This window comes from Hippocampus guttulatus, chromosome 3 (assembly GCF_054856545.1).
Source record: "Hippocampus guttulatus isolate MCC_2025c chromosome 3, RoL_Hgut_1.0, whole genome shotgun sequence".
NCBI classification, from domain to species: Eukaryota; Metazoa; Chordata; class Actinopteri; order Syngnathiformes; family Syngnathidae; genus Hippocampus; species Hippocampus guttulatus.
In genome coordinates, this window is record NC_141263.1 from 19,473,072 (window position 1) to 19,489,095 (window position 16,024).

The window sequence follows — 16,024 nt, forward strand, 5'->3', positions numbered from 1 at the left end:
AGTCGTTTTTTGTACCGTAAGGCGTTTTTCTCCAAACAAAACAAACATGTATCGTAAGGCGTTTTTGGACGAAAAAAAAAACGACCATGTATAGTAAGGCATTTTTGGACGAAATCTTTAGCCGAAAAAAAACGACCAGGTATAGTAAGGCGTTTTTAGCCGAAAACAAAACGACCATGTATAGTAAGGCGTTTTCAGCCGAAAAAAACGACCATGTATAATAAGGCGTTTTTAGCCGAAAAAAAAACGACCATGAATAGTAAGGCGTTTTTAGCCGAAAAAAAAAACGACCATGTATAGTAAGGCGTTTTTGGAAGAAATTTTTAGCCGACAAAAAACGACCATGTAGAGTAAGTCGTTTTTAGCCCAAAAAAAGAAAAAAAACGACCATGTATAGTTAGGCATCTTTGGACAAAATTTTTAGCCGAAAAAAAAGACCATATTATAAGTAAGGCGTTTTTAGCCGAAAAAAACCCGACCATGTATAGTAAGGCGTTTTTAGCCGAAAAAAAAGACCATGTATAGTAAGGCATTTTTGGACGAACTTTTTAGCCGAAAAAAACGACCATGTATAGTAAGGCGTTTTTAGCCGAACCCCCCCCCCCCCCCCACCATGTATATTAGGGTATTTTTGACGAAATTTTTAGCCGAAAAAAACGACCATGTATATATAATAAGGCGTTTTTAGCCGAAAAAAAACGACCATGTATATTAAGGAATTTTTAGCCGAAAAAAACGACCATGTATACTAAGGCGTTTTTAGCCCAAAAAAACGACCATGTATAGTAAGGCATTTTTGGACTAAATTTTTAGCCGAAAAAAACGACCATGTATAGTATGGCATTTTTGGAAGAAATTTTTAGCCGAAAAAAACGACCATGTATAGTAAGGCGTTTTTAGCCGAAAAAAAAAGACCATGTATAGTAAGGCATTTTTGGACGAACTTTTTAGCCGAAAAAAACGACCATGTATAGTAAGGCGTTTTTAGCCGGAACCCCCCCCCCCCCCCACCATGTATAGCAAGGCATTTTTGGCCGAAATTTTTAGCCGAAAAAAGCGACCCTGTATAGTAAGGCGTTTTTAGCCGGAAAAAAACGACCATGTATATTAGGGTATTTTTGATGAAATTTTTAGCTGAAAAAAACGACCATGTATATATAATAAGGCGTTTTTAGCCGAAAAAAAACGACCCTGTATAGTAAGGCGTTTTTAGCCGGAAAAAAACGACCATGTATATTAGGGTATTTTTGATGAAATTTTTAGCTGAAAAAAACGACCATGTATATATAATAAGGCGTTTTTAGCCGAAAAAAAACGACCATGTATAGTAAGGCGTTTTTAGCCGAAAAAAAAACGACCATGTATATTAAGGAACTTTTAGCCGAAAAAAACGACCATGTATAGTAAGGCGTGTTTAGCGGAAAAAAACGACCATGTATACTAAGGCGTTTTTAGCCGACAAAAAACGACCATGTATAGTAAGGCGTTTTGAGCCGAACCCCCCCCCCCCCACCATGTATAGTAAGGCGTTTTTAGCCAAAAAAAAAAAAAACGACCATGTATAGTAAGGCGTTTTTAGCCGAAAAAAACCCGACCATGTATAGTAAGGCATTTTTGGACGAAATTTTTAGCCGAAAAAAACGACCATGTATAGTAAGGCGTTTTTAGCCGAAAAAAACCCGACCATGTATAGTAAGGCCTTTTTAGCCGAAATTTTTAGCGGAAAAAAACGACGATGTATCGTAAGGGATTTTTGGACAAAATTTTCAGCGGAAAAAAACGACCATGTATAGTAAGGCATTTTTGGACGAAAAAAAAGACCATGGATAGCAAGGCATTTTTGGACGAAATTTTTAGCCGAAAAAAACGATCATGTATAGTAAGGCATTTTTGGAAGAAATTTTTAGCCGAAAAAAACGACCATGTATAGAAAGGCATTTTTAGCCGGAAAAAACGACCATGTATAGTAAGTCGTTTTGAGCCGAAAAAAAAAACGACCATGTATAGTAAGGCGTTTTTAGCCGAAAAAAACTCCAACCATGTATAGTATGGCATTTTTAGCCGAAATTTTTAGCGGAAAAAAACGACGATGTATCGTAAGGGATTTTTGGACAAAATTTTCAGCCGAAAAACACGACCATGTATAGTAAGGCATTTTTAGACGAAAAAAAAGACCATGGATAGCAAGGCATTTTTGGACGAAATTTTTAGCCGAAAAAAACGACCATGTATAGTAAGGCATTTTTGGAAGAAATTTTTAGCCGAAAAAAACGACCATGTATAGAAAGGCATTTTTAGCCGAAAAAAACGACCATGTATAGTAAGTCGTTTTGAGCAGAAAAAAAAAAACGACCATGTATAGTAAGGCGTTTTTAGCCGAAAAAAAAAAACGACCATGTATAGTAAGGCATTTTTGGACGAAATTTTTAGCCGAAAAAAACGACCATGTATAGAAAGGCATTTTTACCCGAAAAAAACGACCATGTATAGTATGCCATTTTTGGAAGAAATTTTTAGCAGAAAAAAACGACCATGTATAGTAAGGCCTTTTTAGCCGAAAAAAACGACAATGTATAGTAAGGCGTTTTTAGTCGAAAAAAAAAACGACCATGTATAGTAAGGCATTTTTGGAAGAAATTTTTAGCCGAAAAAAACGACCATGTATAGAAAGGCATTTTTAGCCGAAAATAGCGACCATGTATAGTAAGTCGTTTTGAGCGGGGGGAAAAAAAAACCCGACCATGTATAGTAAGGCGTTTTTAGCCGAAAACCCCCCCGACCATGTATAGTAAGGCTTTTTTGGACGAAATTTTTAGCCGAAAGAAAACGACCATGTATACTAAGGCGTTTTTAGCCCAAAAAAATGACCATGTATAGTAAGGTATTTTTGGACGAAATTTTTAGCCGAAAAAAACGACCATATATAGAAAGGCATTTTTACCCGAAAAAAACGACCATGTATAGTAAGGCGTTTTTGGACGAAAAAAACGACCATGTATATATAGTAAGGCATTTTTGGACAACATTTTTAGCATTTTTGGAAGAAATTTTTAGCCAAAAAAAAGGACCATGTATAGTAAGGCCTTTTTAGCCGAAAAAAACCGACAATGTATAGTAAGGCGTTTTTTATTCGAAAAAAAACTGACCATGTATAGTAAGGCATTTTTGGACGAAATTTTTAGCCGAAAAAAACGACCATGTATACTAAGTGGCGTAAGGCGTTTTTAGCCGAAAAAAACCCGACCATGTATAGTAAGGCCTTTTTAGCTGAAATTTTTAGCGGAAAAAAACGACGATGTATCGTAAGGGATTTTTGGACTAAATCTTCAGCCGAAAAAAACGACCATGTATAGTAAGGCATTTTTGGATGAAATTTTTAGCCGAAATAAACGACTAAATATAGTAAGTCGTTTTTCGCCGAAAAAAATGACCATGTATAGTAAGGCGTTTTTGGACGAAATTTTTAGCCGAAAAAAAACAACCATGTATAGTATGGCGTTTTTAGCCGAAAAAAACGACCATGTATAGTAAGGCGTTTTTGGATGAAAAAAACGACCATGTATATATAGTAAGGCATTTTTGGACAACATTTTTAGCATTTTTGGAAGAAAATTTTTAGCTGAAAAAAACGACCATGTATAGTAAGGCGTTTTTAGACGAAAAAAAACCAACCATGTATATATAGTAAGGCGTTTTTGGACGAAATTTTTAGCCGAAAAAAACAACCATGTATAGTATGACGTTTTTAGCCGAAAACCCCCCGACCATGTATATATAGTAAGGCGTTTTTGGACGAAAAAAATGACCATGTATATATAGTAAGGCATTTTTGGACAACATTTTTAGCATTTTTGGAAGAAAATTTTTAGCCGAAAAAAATGACCATGTATAGTAAGGCGTTTTTAGCCAAAAACCCCCCGACCATGTATATATAGTAAGGCGTTTTTTCCGGCTAAAAACGCATTACTATGCATGGTCGTTTTTTTCAGCTAAAAACGCCTTGGTATACATGGTCATTTTTTTCGGCTAAAGACGCCTTACTATACTAGGTTGTTTTTTTCGGCTAAAAACGCCTTACTATACATGGTCGTTTTTTTTCGGCTAAAAATTTCTTCCAAAAATGCCTTACTATACATGGTCGTTTTTTTTTTGGGCTAAAAATGCCTTACTATACATATTCGGTTTTTTTCGGCTAAAAACGCCTTACTATAAATGGTCGTTTTTTTCGGCTAAAAGTTTCGTCCAAAAATGCCTTACTTACATGGTCGTTTATTTCGGCTAAAAATTTCTTCCAAAAATGCCTTACTATACATGGTCGTTTTTTTCGGGTAAAAATGCCTTTCTATACATGGTCGTTTTTTTCGGGTAAAAACGCCTTACTATACATGGTCGTTTTTTTCCGCTAAAAATTTCGTCCAAAAATGCCTTACTATGTATGGTCGGGTTTTTTCGGCTAAAAACTCCTTACTATACATGGTCGTTTTTTTCCGCTAAAAATGCCTTACTATTTATGGTCCTTTTTTTATGTTAAAAACGCCTGACTCTACATGGTAGGGGTTTTTTTTCGGCTAAAAACACCTTCCTATTCATGGTCATTTTTTTCGGCTAAAAACGCCTTTATACATGGTCGTTTTTTTCGGCTCAAAACACCTTACTATACGTGGTCGGTTTTTTTCGGCTAAAAGCGCTTTACTATACATTGTCTTTTTTTTTCAGCTAAAAACGCTTTACTATACATGGTCGTTTTTTTCGTCCCAAAACGCCTTACTATACATGGTCGTTTTTTTCCTCCAAAAACGCCTTACTATACATGGTCGTTTCAAATTCTATCGTTTCAAATTCAGATTGTACAATTCAGATTCAGTTATTCAATATGATTCAGAGTAAAATATACAAATCCATCCATTATTCGAGCCACTGACCTTCAATTCACGTAATTCAAATTCAGTACTATTTAAAAGTTATTCATGTTTAGTTTTTGGTGGCAAATATTCTGCTCCACAACGTCACACCTACTTTAGTTTTGGTTGTAAAGTGTCCTAGAGTGTCTTGAAAGACGCTTATAAGTGAAATGTATTATTATTATTATTATTATTATAAGAAATTTCAGGGGTTTTTTTTTACTGACCATTCATTGTTCATGACATGTACAAATGTTTGTTTTCCTAACACACTGTCCATTCTTGTTTTCTTACGGTTCTTACAGCCGCTCTGAGACCTAACATCCTAACATCTTGCGCCTCAGACCAGGAAATTGATGTCACAATCAAAAGATGGCTACATCTGGCTCCTGATCGGGGTGGTGACAGGAAGGAGAGCATGAGAAGAAAAGAGGACATGGAGAGCGCCACAATTTGATGGACAGAAAAATACCGTTCAAGAGTAAGCTGCATCCCAATTTGGACTTTGTGTTCACTGTTAAATAAAGAAAAATGCATTTTTCCAGTGTATGTGGAGTTATATGTGAGGTTCACAAATTATGACAATAAACATATTTTTATAACAGTCGTTTTTGAAACCTTTTTTTTAATGTGGGTCAAATATGGCTCATGAAAGATGGGGCTGAGTTTAGGTTGAATTCAGGCTGATATCAGGAACCTGTTCTGGCCCAGCGTCGGGTCGGAGTAGGGCCAGATATGGTTTTACAATGTGGCTCAGATCTGGGCCGAATGCGGCCCACATCATGGATGCCAGACGTGGGCCACTGCAGGACCGTCATTCATTGAGGTATGTGGGCCGAGTGTACGTGCCGTGTCTGCCCCAGAGCTGGGCCAGACCAATTTTGCTGACTGGGTATTTTAGTCCGCAAACTGAGGAATTGTGCGGATGAAAGTTTGAGATGGCGGCGAAAAAAAAACTCACAAAGGTCTACTAATTACGACATTTAAGAAATGGGAATGCCAGTCTGATTTTTCGTATGAATCGTCCAAAGGGCGTATCACTAAACTCACCTGAAATGTATGCACAGAACACGAGAGCAAGATACGACGAGAGGCACGATTACGAGGCACGTTGGTCATTAGATTTGTAGGCTAATCGTTATGAAAAATATTAGGAAACAGTATTGGTTATTCTATAGTTTACTGGTTGTAGCATGGTAACTTTATGAATAAAACCTTCGTCACAAGGTGTAGTAATGCTAATGTTAACTGTTGGTAGAACTCATGATGACGTATGTTAAATTCTTTCGTCAAATTGATCGTAGATTACACATGCATCGTCTTGGGAATAGGATGTCAAGCCACATCAATACTTACCTGTATTAATGATTACCAGTAAATTAATCTTTGCAGTGTGAGATTGGAAAAAATACTCTGATGATGCCACATGAGTACACCAGTTTTTGATCCATTTATTTTTTGGAATAAGCCTGGAGTACACAGCTACTGATGTAATGTTCATTGTTAATGCATCGTTTTCAAACATTTACCCTTGAAACATTATACTTTTGAGTGTCAGAATTCTTGATTATGAATATCAGTCAAAATAGAAAAATGGGTTCCCATGATGAACGTTTACGGAACCCAACATTAGTTACCATGGTTTCCTATTGGGTAATCCGACGGAACCGAAAAACGGTAACCATGAATTTCCGAAATCCTCAGGCCTGCGAAGAATTATTAAAATTTCTGCAGCATTTGTTTATAATTGTATGTATATGTTGTTGTTTGTGTTATTATCATATGCAATTGAATACGTAGACCATTTCAGAATTCGAAATTTGGGACTCTCTCAATGCATAATGGGACTCATACTTTTCTGATCAGCGAGTCCCTGGGACTGGCTGCCGGTAAACTGTAAAATTATCACTGCAGAGATTACCGCTTTTTCTGCACTCAGTGATTGACTGCTATGCAAAGTCATTTCTCAACTTGTCTTCCGTGCCATGTCATGCCTGTTGAGTGTTGATTTACTTCATATTAAGAAACGACTGCACTAAAACATTAATTCATAAATGTATATCATATGCTTTTATTTTTGTCCTTGGTCCTTGGCCTTGGAAAATTTCTCAAGTCATTGGCCTTGGCCTTGCCTCGGAAAATTTTCCAAGTCCTTGGCCTTGGCCTTGGCCTCGGGTTGCCGGTCCTTGGACACAACACTGGCACCTACACGTTCATTTATTTAAAGCAGAGGTGAGAAATAATTGGCCGGCTTGCACTACATCGCTCCCTACAGGTGTAAAGTGTAATTTCATCTGAAGCAACTGCGATGTTCAAAAGTGCACAGAGATCAACTAAAGACGGAAAAACACAGAAATGTCATAACTGGAACTGGCTGATCTGCCATCATTCTATTGCACTTCTCCTTGTCCTAAATCTGAATTGTCTGACTTTTCTTTTACTCCCCCCCCCACCCAAATGCAACATTTTCTTTTTCGCAACACTGACATGTTAGTTTGATAGCTTGTACTCGGTCTCACCTCAAAAAGTCAACAAGTCTTCAGTTTGTCCACTACTTTGTGACCATTTTTGAAATTTGTACTGCGTTCAGCTTCACCGGTCTCGGCCCCAAACTCAATCAGTGTCCTGGGTCGGTCTCTGGTTGCTGTGTGTATGTGTGTGTGTCTTGGGTGGGTGGGGGTGTGTGTGGGGGGGGGGGGGAGTTGCAACATTTCCATGCAGCCTCTGGAGAGTCGCACAGCAATTGCTCTCAGCTAAATGCACTCACATATGAATATTTCAGTACAATTTAATGTTGCAGCTACAGCCCCACTGGAGCAGAGCATCAATTTGTGAACACAGTTCTGCTGGAGTTAAAAGCTGGGCCGGATAATACACTATGAAAGCCACTGTTGATCCAAAGGGAGACACACACACACACACACACACGCACACACACACACACGCGCACGCACACACACACGAAAAGTGAAAATCATTTCACTTGGCCGGCACAATACAAACTGCTTCAGAGTTATTTTTTGGGGAAAGTGGAAGCATTTGTTGTTGTGGTGGAGGGCTTTGTTGCCAATCTTGGATAGTTTTATCACTGCTGTGGCTGCTTGCCATTTTCTCCATGCACACACACACAGCCACACACACACTTGCACACATTTTTGGGCACACAGCTGGTGGAGGGAGAAGGTTGGTCGTGCACCTGCTGTCTTGTTAATAAAATACCCCAACGTGATGCTCAAACGTCTCCTTCCACACAACTGCACTCCCCTCAGGTGTGAGAACATGAACGTGCTACAAAAGAGGCACAGTTTGACACACCATGCGACACTTCATCGGCGCACGCCACCAAAGAGATGAAAAAAAGAAAAGGGGGAGCGCCCAAGACAATGAAAGCTTTTTGTGGTGCATGGGCACATCACTGCTAACTACATAAATGAAGATTTCTTTGGTTGTTGAATTTCACAATTCAGAGACCAAATTATATATGTGAAGTGAAAAGTGCATTTTCTCGTGTTATGAGCCCCTTCAAATACTACTGCAATGGAATTCAATTTAGACCCATGGCTCAAAATGAAATTGCACCTCAGAACTGAAAGGGGTGCAGTAAAGTCTTGGAAAAAGCATTTCAAATGAAGACTGCCTGTCCGTTCCAACACTTTTGCTCACTTGAAAAGTGTGCGGCTTCAAACAAGATACTCTTTCCCTTGTTTGTCCAACACATCCAGATGTAAACACCATGAAATAAAAGCTGGAATTCTGACCCGACCCGTTACCGCGCACCCGCACGCACATACACACGCATGCCATGATGAGCAACAGCCTGACACGGAGGCATGCGGGCGCACTTTTGTAGCCTGTTAACTATCGTAGCTCACACCTACAGTTTTAAAATGCTTCTTTCGACCCTCCAGACACCCATTCTTTGCGAGTGCCATCGGTGAATTGTACACGAAATGCACTTTGCGTGATAATAATAATGATGATAATAATAAGAATAAGAATAATAAAGGCTACATCGCAACAGTTGACATTGCAGATTGCTGACACTAACAACTTCCGGTGACGCAGTTCACGTGCCACCGTACGTTAAAAGTGACCTGCTTTATTTTATTTGTTTTTTAAAAAAAATACTTTTTGTGAAAGTGAGACTGATAGGATGATTAGGGTTGTGCATTAATACAAAAAGTATATTACTAACGTGCACAGAGATACACAAATGTTTGTTCGGGTTTTTTTTTGTTTGTTTTTGTTTTTCCTCTCCACCCTTCGCCACCTTGGGACCAGTCTGCGAGCTACCTGTCGATCGCGATCGACATAATGGGCACCCCTGCTGTACATTAATGTACAGACATCCACAAGTCACATGATTCATGATTTCTACACTGCTTGTTAAGTGAATACAATGTCGATGAGGTCCATTGAACCAATATAGGTATTATATTGCTCCAACTGCCATTCCACAGTGGATTAAATGTAAATTACCCTTCACAACTGTAGGAGGAGTCATGGTGCAAAACCCCCAAGACAACACTTTGCAGAGTGTTGCTTTAATTCCACAACATTTCATTTCATATTTTTCTGCTTTGCTAAACATGACAGAATACAACACAATGAGCACACCAATAAACACGAACTTCATTTCATGTAATCCCTCTTTATCTATGAAGACAAATAACTGTGTGAGTGACGATGATGCCTCGGACAGGAAGTGCTTGAATGACGGCGTTGTTGTGACTGATGCAAACACACGGGCGCACCGGCCTCATCGAAGTGACACAGCTTCTTGTTCGAGACGCTCATAAGCATCAACTAGCAACAAGACAATGCATTTGTAAACCAAAGAAGGCGCCTGACAGTTACCCTAATAAGGTAATAATATGGCCGCCTCCGCAATGCAGCGCTGCCCTGAGGCGACAATCAAAAATTAATCCTAATTATCATGTGAATGCCGCATTAACTCTGCACGTGTAATGAATTATAAATCTGCAACATGCTTCGTCTCTCACAAAGACCTCCATCGCACGAGGGAATCTTTTTCACATACAATAAATAGCGATTCCATGTCAAATGTTTGATGATCAGAGTTTGTATATTTGAACGCCTGCGATTGCTTACGGTATTTCCATTTGTACCTGACGGCTTGTTAAAAATCAGACACTTATTGCAAAAATTTTTGTTCTGGTGAATTATTTAAACCATCAAAATTACAATAAAATCTCGTAGGGCAGCACGGTGGGGAGTAATTATGAGTGCCTCACATTCGAGAGGTTGCGGGTTTGAAACTCTGCTCAGGCTCTGTTGCGCCATGTTTTCCCTGCGCTTGAGTAGGATTTCACATTCCAAAAGAATTTAACTGATATTTAATCAAACACCACATGACTGACAAAGGGCAGCTAGCTTGATGCTAACGTACACACCGCAAAACATCATTGATGATCAAACAAAACTAGCATCGATTGCATTATAACCCTTCAAGCAACAGATATCTGAACACAAAGGGTGCATGAACACATGTAGACAGACAATACAAAAATGCTCTTTATATATTTTTTGTCCTCTGTTGAACCCCCCCTCCCCACACACACACACACATAATTGTGACTTATTTGTTAAGGTCTTTCGTGTTTCATCGTCATATCTACATTTGAGATGTCTGTATTGTGCATCTCCGAGCGGCACACAAAGAGTACCACAATAGATGTCACAGGAAGTATTGTTGAATTACTATACAGTACAGTCAAACCATGGTTTTCGAACATCTGTTATCGACCAAATTGGATTTCGACCAGAAAATTCGAGATTTTTACGCCTCAGATTACGACCGAAAACTGTTTTTCGACCAAACTGAGCAAACCCAAATACGGCACTCGACTCCTCTCGGCTTCCTTACACAAGGAAGTGACGCTTCCTCGTGTAACGTTCATTGTGAGCGGACGTGTTTGTTGTGATTTACGCATATCTGACTGTCTTTTTGTTGTTTCTGCATAGTGTATTAGCCCCAAATCTTCGGCTAATAAAATAGTTTCGGATTTCGAACAAATCGCTTTTCGAACAGCCTTCTGGATTATGGTCGAAAACCGAGGTATGCCTGTATATATATATATATATATATATATATATATATATTTCAGCACACCCATGCAACATCTCAGACTGATAAGTTTGGTGAGAGGTATTGGGGAGGCCACTGTGAATTTCTAATCTCTTTGGCAACACAATGAAGGCACAGTGCCATCCCAATGTAAAACATTCAAGAGAATGTGGCACTGCAGGAAAGTTCCGTCAAGTGGCCTGGGACACACACACACACACACACACACACATACGTGTTTTGGTGCATTTTCAGGACGTCCGTTTGTTCACCCGACATATGGGTACATGCCTTTCCCGTGGTCCTACAGGCTCCAAAAAAATATGGTAACCATGAAAAAAAATCAGGAAGACACCCATCTATTCAGATTTTGGCTAGGACGTAATTTTTTTTTGATTTATGACAAAACTACTACATATGAGGACATTGACTGGTTTTTGTGTATTATGGAGACAGTCACCTCAAACACACTGCCATTTCATGTTTTTGTGAATTTTGAGCCCCCTAGATACACATCATTTTCAAGTATATATGACTTATGAAGACCAGCTAAGAGTAAAGTGTGTAATTTTTAGATTGACTCCTGTTACATACCAACAGTATATGTTAGGCACATGTGTCCAATTGTCATGCTCGGGCACGGGGAGAACTCTACAAAGGAAGGAAGCCCAGATTCAAACTATCAATTGCTGAACTATGAGGCGAATGTGCCAAACAGTCGTTGATATTCATGGTAATAATACAAGACAGTAAAACTAAGCTGTGAAGAAGAAGAGACAGTTAAATATGTGGTCAGTCCACTTTCTTATTTTTTAATTGCTGACAAATATGAAATTATGAACACAGAAAACATGCCACCTCCTCTCCATGACACAAGGCAGTGCAATAAATGAGGGTTGTTTGAACTGAAGAAGATTATGTCAAAATGTGAATACTGTGATGAAGAATTTTTAATAAATGTGGCCATATATTGTGCCATGTGTGTAGCAACTTCTTCTTTAGCTACCTGTTAGACAAAAGCAACTTTTCAAAAAGTATTGAAATTCTTGAAATAGGATGAATTCAAATGTTTTAGGGTTTTTCTGAAATATCACCTCAAACCTAATAAGCCTATCTTTTGTGAGAAGTTTGTATATTGTACGTACGTTTATATACAGCAGGGGTGTCCAAAGTCGGTCCTCGAGGGCCGCTGTCTTTTTGTTTTCCAGCTCTCCCAGGATGTTCTAATGCTGCATCAGAGCTGACTGTTGAACTGATCATCTGAATCAGGTGTGATGCAGCTGCGAGAGCTGGAAAACAGGCACGACAGTTGCCCTCCCGGCCCAGATCGGGACATGCCTGATATACAGTATACCTTACATGTTCGTACATCTCCAAGGATTTTCCAATTTGCTCTTGAAGCTCATGAAACAATAAATGTGAAACAGTATTCAACAACAAATATGAAATCCGTAATTGACCATCCCACCCTAAATGCACCATTGCTATTGCTATAGTTAACTTGAACTGAAATGTACCCAGGCGTGCTCGCATTTCAATGGACTATCTATTCATTTCCCTTTTTAATGCAGTTATCCTGTTGTGGATGTAGTTTTTGATGGACACCCAGTCTCTGTCTTTCAGAGCTACTAGCTCTGCGTGGAGACAGGACTCACAGCTCGTTTTACCTGGAACGTTATGGCTTGTTATGAAATCAAACATATGTCTCTCAACAGCCTTCACTTCATCATCTGTCCACGTACGTCTCTTATTCCCACCTGTAAAAGAAGGCATTATTTATTAAAAATGGCATTGCAAATGTTAAAAATGCAAAATAAGATATTCCAGGAAATAATGAGAATTTTGAAAAAAATGCTCTTTAACCTTGCTTTTCATTGGAGCACTTTGACTTTTTGTTCATCAAAAGTACTTCAGCTTCAATTAAGATATGTTAATTTTTGCCATTTTTGTTTAACTTTAACTGGTGTTTTTGTTGTCCCGTGTGATTGAGAAGGAAGTGTCGTCCACGTTCTCTAACTGGGTTGGAGCAGAAATGTTTTCCAGGGTTGCGACAAAACTGTCGTCAGTGTTGTCAAAGGTGGTTGAAGCAGAAGTGCCTTCCATGTTGTCCGATGTAGATGGCGCATATGCATGGCTTGGGTTCCCAGAAGTGTCAGAGCTTGAGCCTTTGAAAAATTATACAAAAATAGTTGAATGTGGCTTTTCACCATTGCTTTCTTATATGTGCCAAATCGTCTCCTAATTTCTCAATTTTCTTTCGGCTGTCGAGGCCTAATGTGTTTTCAACCTGCACATTTTGCATCTTTCAACACCATTTTCAAATACTGTAGTAAATTGTTTCTAATTCATACATAGTTGTGCATAAAGACTGAGATTATCAGGCACCAATTTACTCTGTCTTATGTCATAACTTGAGGACATTACCATTTTCTGTGTAAGTGAGAATCGCTTTTTCTTGATTAAGGTCAGCATTGGTTTCTTTGCTCAAATCGTCATCGCTCGTGGTTACTTCATCTGGTTGGGTTAAAAAAAACAGACAGGACAAAATGCTTTTGTTTCAGGGTAAACGCAGAATGTTAGATGTTTTAAAAATGATATTTAAACAACATCAAAATATTCAGCATTCTTCGTTCTGACCAGTTAATAAATGAAGAAACATTATTTCTCATTGAACATTGCTCACAGGAGAGTTTGGGAATAACGTACCACACTATAGAAAGTTTAACTCTGTTCAGCTCTGTGGAACAGCAATATGGGGACATTCAGACACAGCCTCTCCAGAGTTAGGTTAAGACAAAAGTCATGTCACCTGAAACACACTCAGGTTTTTCAGGTCTAAAGAAATATGAGGACATGACGACTGAAATCATGGAGAGTCCATGTTTCTGATTTATAACTTCTCCTGTGTTTGTCAAAGAAAGCTGTAAACTCAAAACTGGTATATATTGATAAAACGCAATGTTTTATCATGAAACGATTTGATAAATAAAACCTGTTGTAAGGATGAAATGAATCTTCCACTCCTTTCTTGATCTTCAGAAGGTTTCATCAGGATCCGAATACCTGGTGTCTGCAACATAGCAACAGTGCAGTGTCAGAAATATTCAAATTTATTCATCCTAATTAGTTAATAAATGAATAAACATTGTTTTTCATTGAACATCGCTCACAGGAGAGTTTGGGATTAATATACCACACTATAGAAAGTTAAAACTGTTCAGCTCTGTGTAACAGCAATATGGGGACATTCGAACACAGGCTCTACAGAGTTAGGTTAAGACAAAAGTCATGTCACCTGAAACACACTCAGGTTTTTCAGGTCTAAAGAAATATGAGGACATGACGACTGAAATCATGGAGAGTCCACGTTTCTGATTTATAACTTCTCCTGTGTTTGTCAAAGAAAGCTGTAAACTCAAAACTGGTATATAATGATAAGACGTAGTAACCTGTTGTAAGGATGAAGTGGATCTCTCATTCCATTCTTGGTCTCCAGAAGGTTCAGTCAGGTACCCGTCACTTGGTGTCTGCAACATAACAACATTACGGTGTCAAAATATTCAGCATTCTTCATTCTGACCAGTTAAGAGATGAATAAACATTATTTCTCATTGAACATCGCTCACAGGAGGGTTTGGGATTAATATACCACACTGTAGAAAGTTAACACCGTTCAGTTCTGTGGAACAGCAATATGGGGACATTCGAACACAGGCTCTCCAGAGTTAGGTTAAGACAAAAGTCATGTCACCTGAAACACACTCAGGTTTTTCAGGTCTAAAGAAATATGAGGACATGACGGCTGAAATCATGGAGAGGCCATGTTTCTGATTTATAACTTCTCCTGCGTTTGTCAAAGAAAGCTGTAAACTCAAAACTCGTATATAATGATAAAACGTAGTAACCTGTTGTAAGGATGAAGTGGATCTCTCACTCCCTTCTTGGTCTCCAGAAGGTTCAGTTAGATCCCGTCACTTGGTATCTGCAACATAACAACATTACGGTGTCAAAATATTCAGCATTCTTCATTCTGACCAGTTAAGAAATGAATAAACATTATTTCTCATTGAACATTGCTCACAGGAGAGTTTGGGATTAATGTACCACACTATAGAAAGTTAACACTGTTCAGCTCTGTGGAACAGCAATATGGGGACATTCAAACACAACCTCTCCAGAGTTAGGTTAAGACAAAAGTCATGTCACCTGAAACACACTCAGGTTTTTCAGGTCTAAAGAAATATGAGGACATGACGACTGAAATCATGGAGAGGCCACGTTTCTGATTTATAACTTCTCCTGCGTTTGTCAAAGAAAGCTGTAAACTCAAAACTGGTATATAATGATAAGACGTAGTAACCTGTTGTAAGGATGAAGCGGATCTCTCACTCCCTTCTTGGTCTCCAGAAGGTTCAGTCAGGATCCCGTCACTTGGTATCTGCAACATAACATTACGGTGTCAAAATATTCAGCATTCTTCATTCTGACCAATTAAGAAATGAATAAACATTATTTCTCATTGAACATAGCTCACAGGAGAGTTTGGGATTAATATACCACACTGTAGAAAATTAACACTGTTCAGTTCTGTGGAACAGCAATATGGGGACATTCGAACACAGGCTCTCCAGAGTTAGGTTAAGACAAGTCATGTCACCTGAAACACACTCAGGTCTTTCAGGTCTAAAGAAATATGAGGACATGACGACTGAAATCATGGAGAGTCCATGTTTCTGATTTATAACTTCTCCTGTGTTTGTCAAAGAAAGCTGTAAACTCAAAACTGATATACACTGATAAAATGCAATGACCTGTTGTAAGGATGAAGTAAATCTTCCACTCTTTTCTTGATCTTCAGAAGGTTTCATCAGGATCCGAACACCTGGTGTCTGCAACATAGCAGCATTGCAGTGTCAGAAATATTCAAATGTATTCATCCTAATTAGTTAATAAATTAATAAACATTGTTTTTCATTGAACATCGCTCACAGGAGGGTTTGGGATTAATATACCACACTATAGAAGGTTAACACTG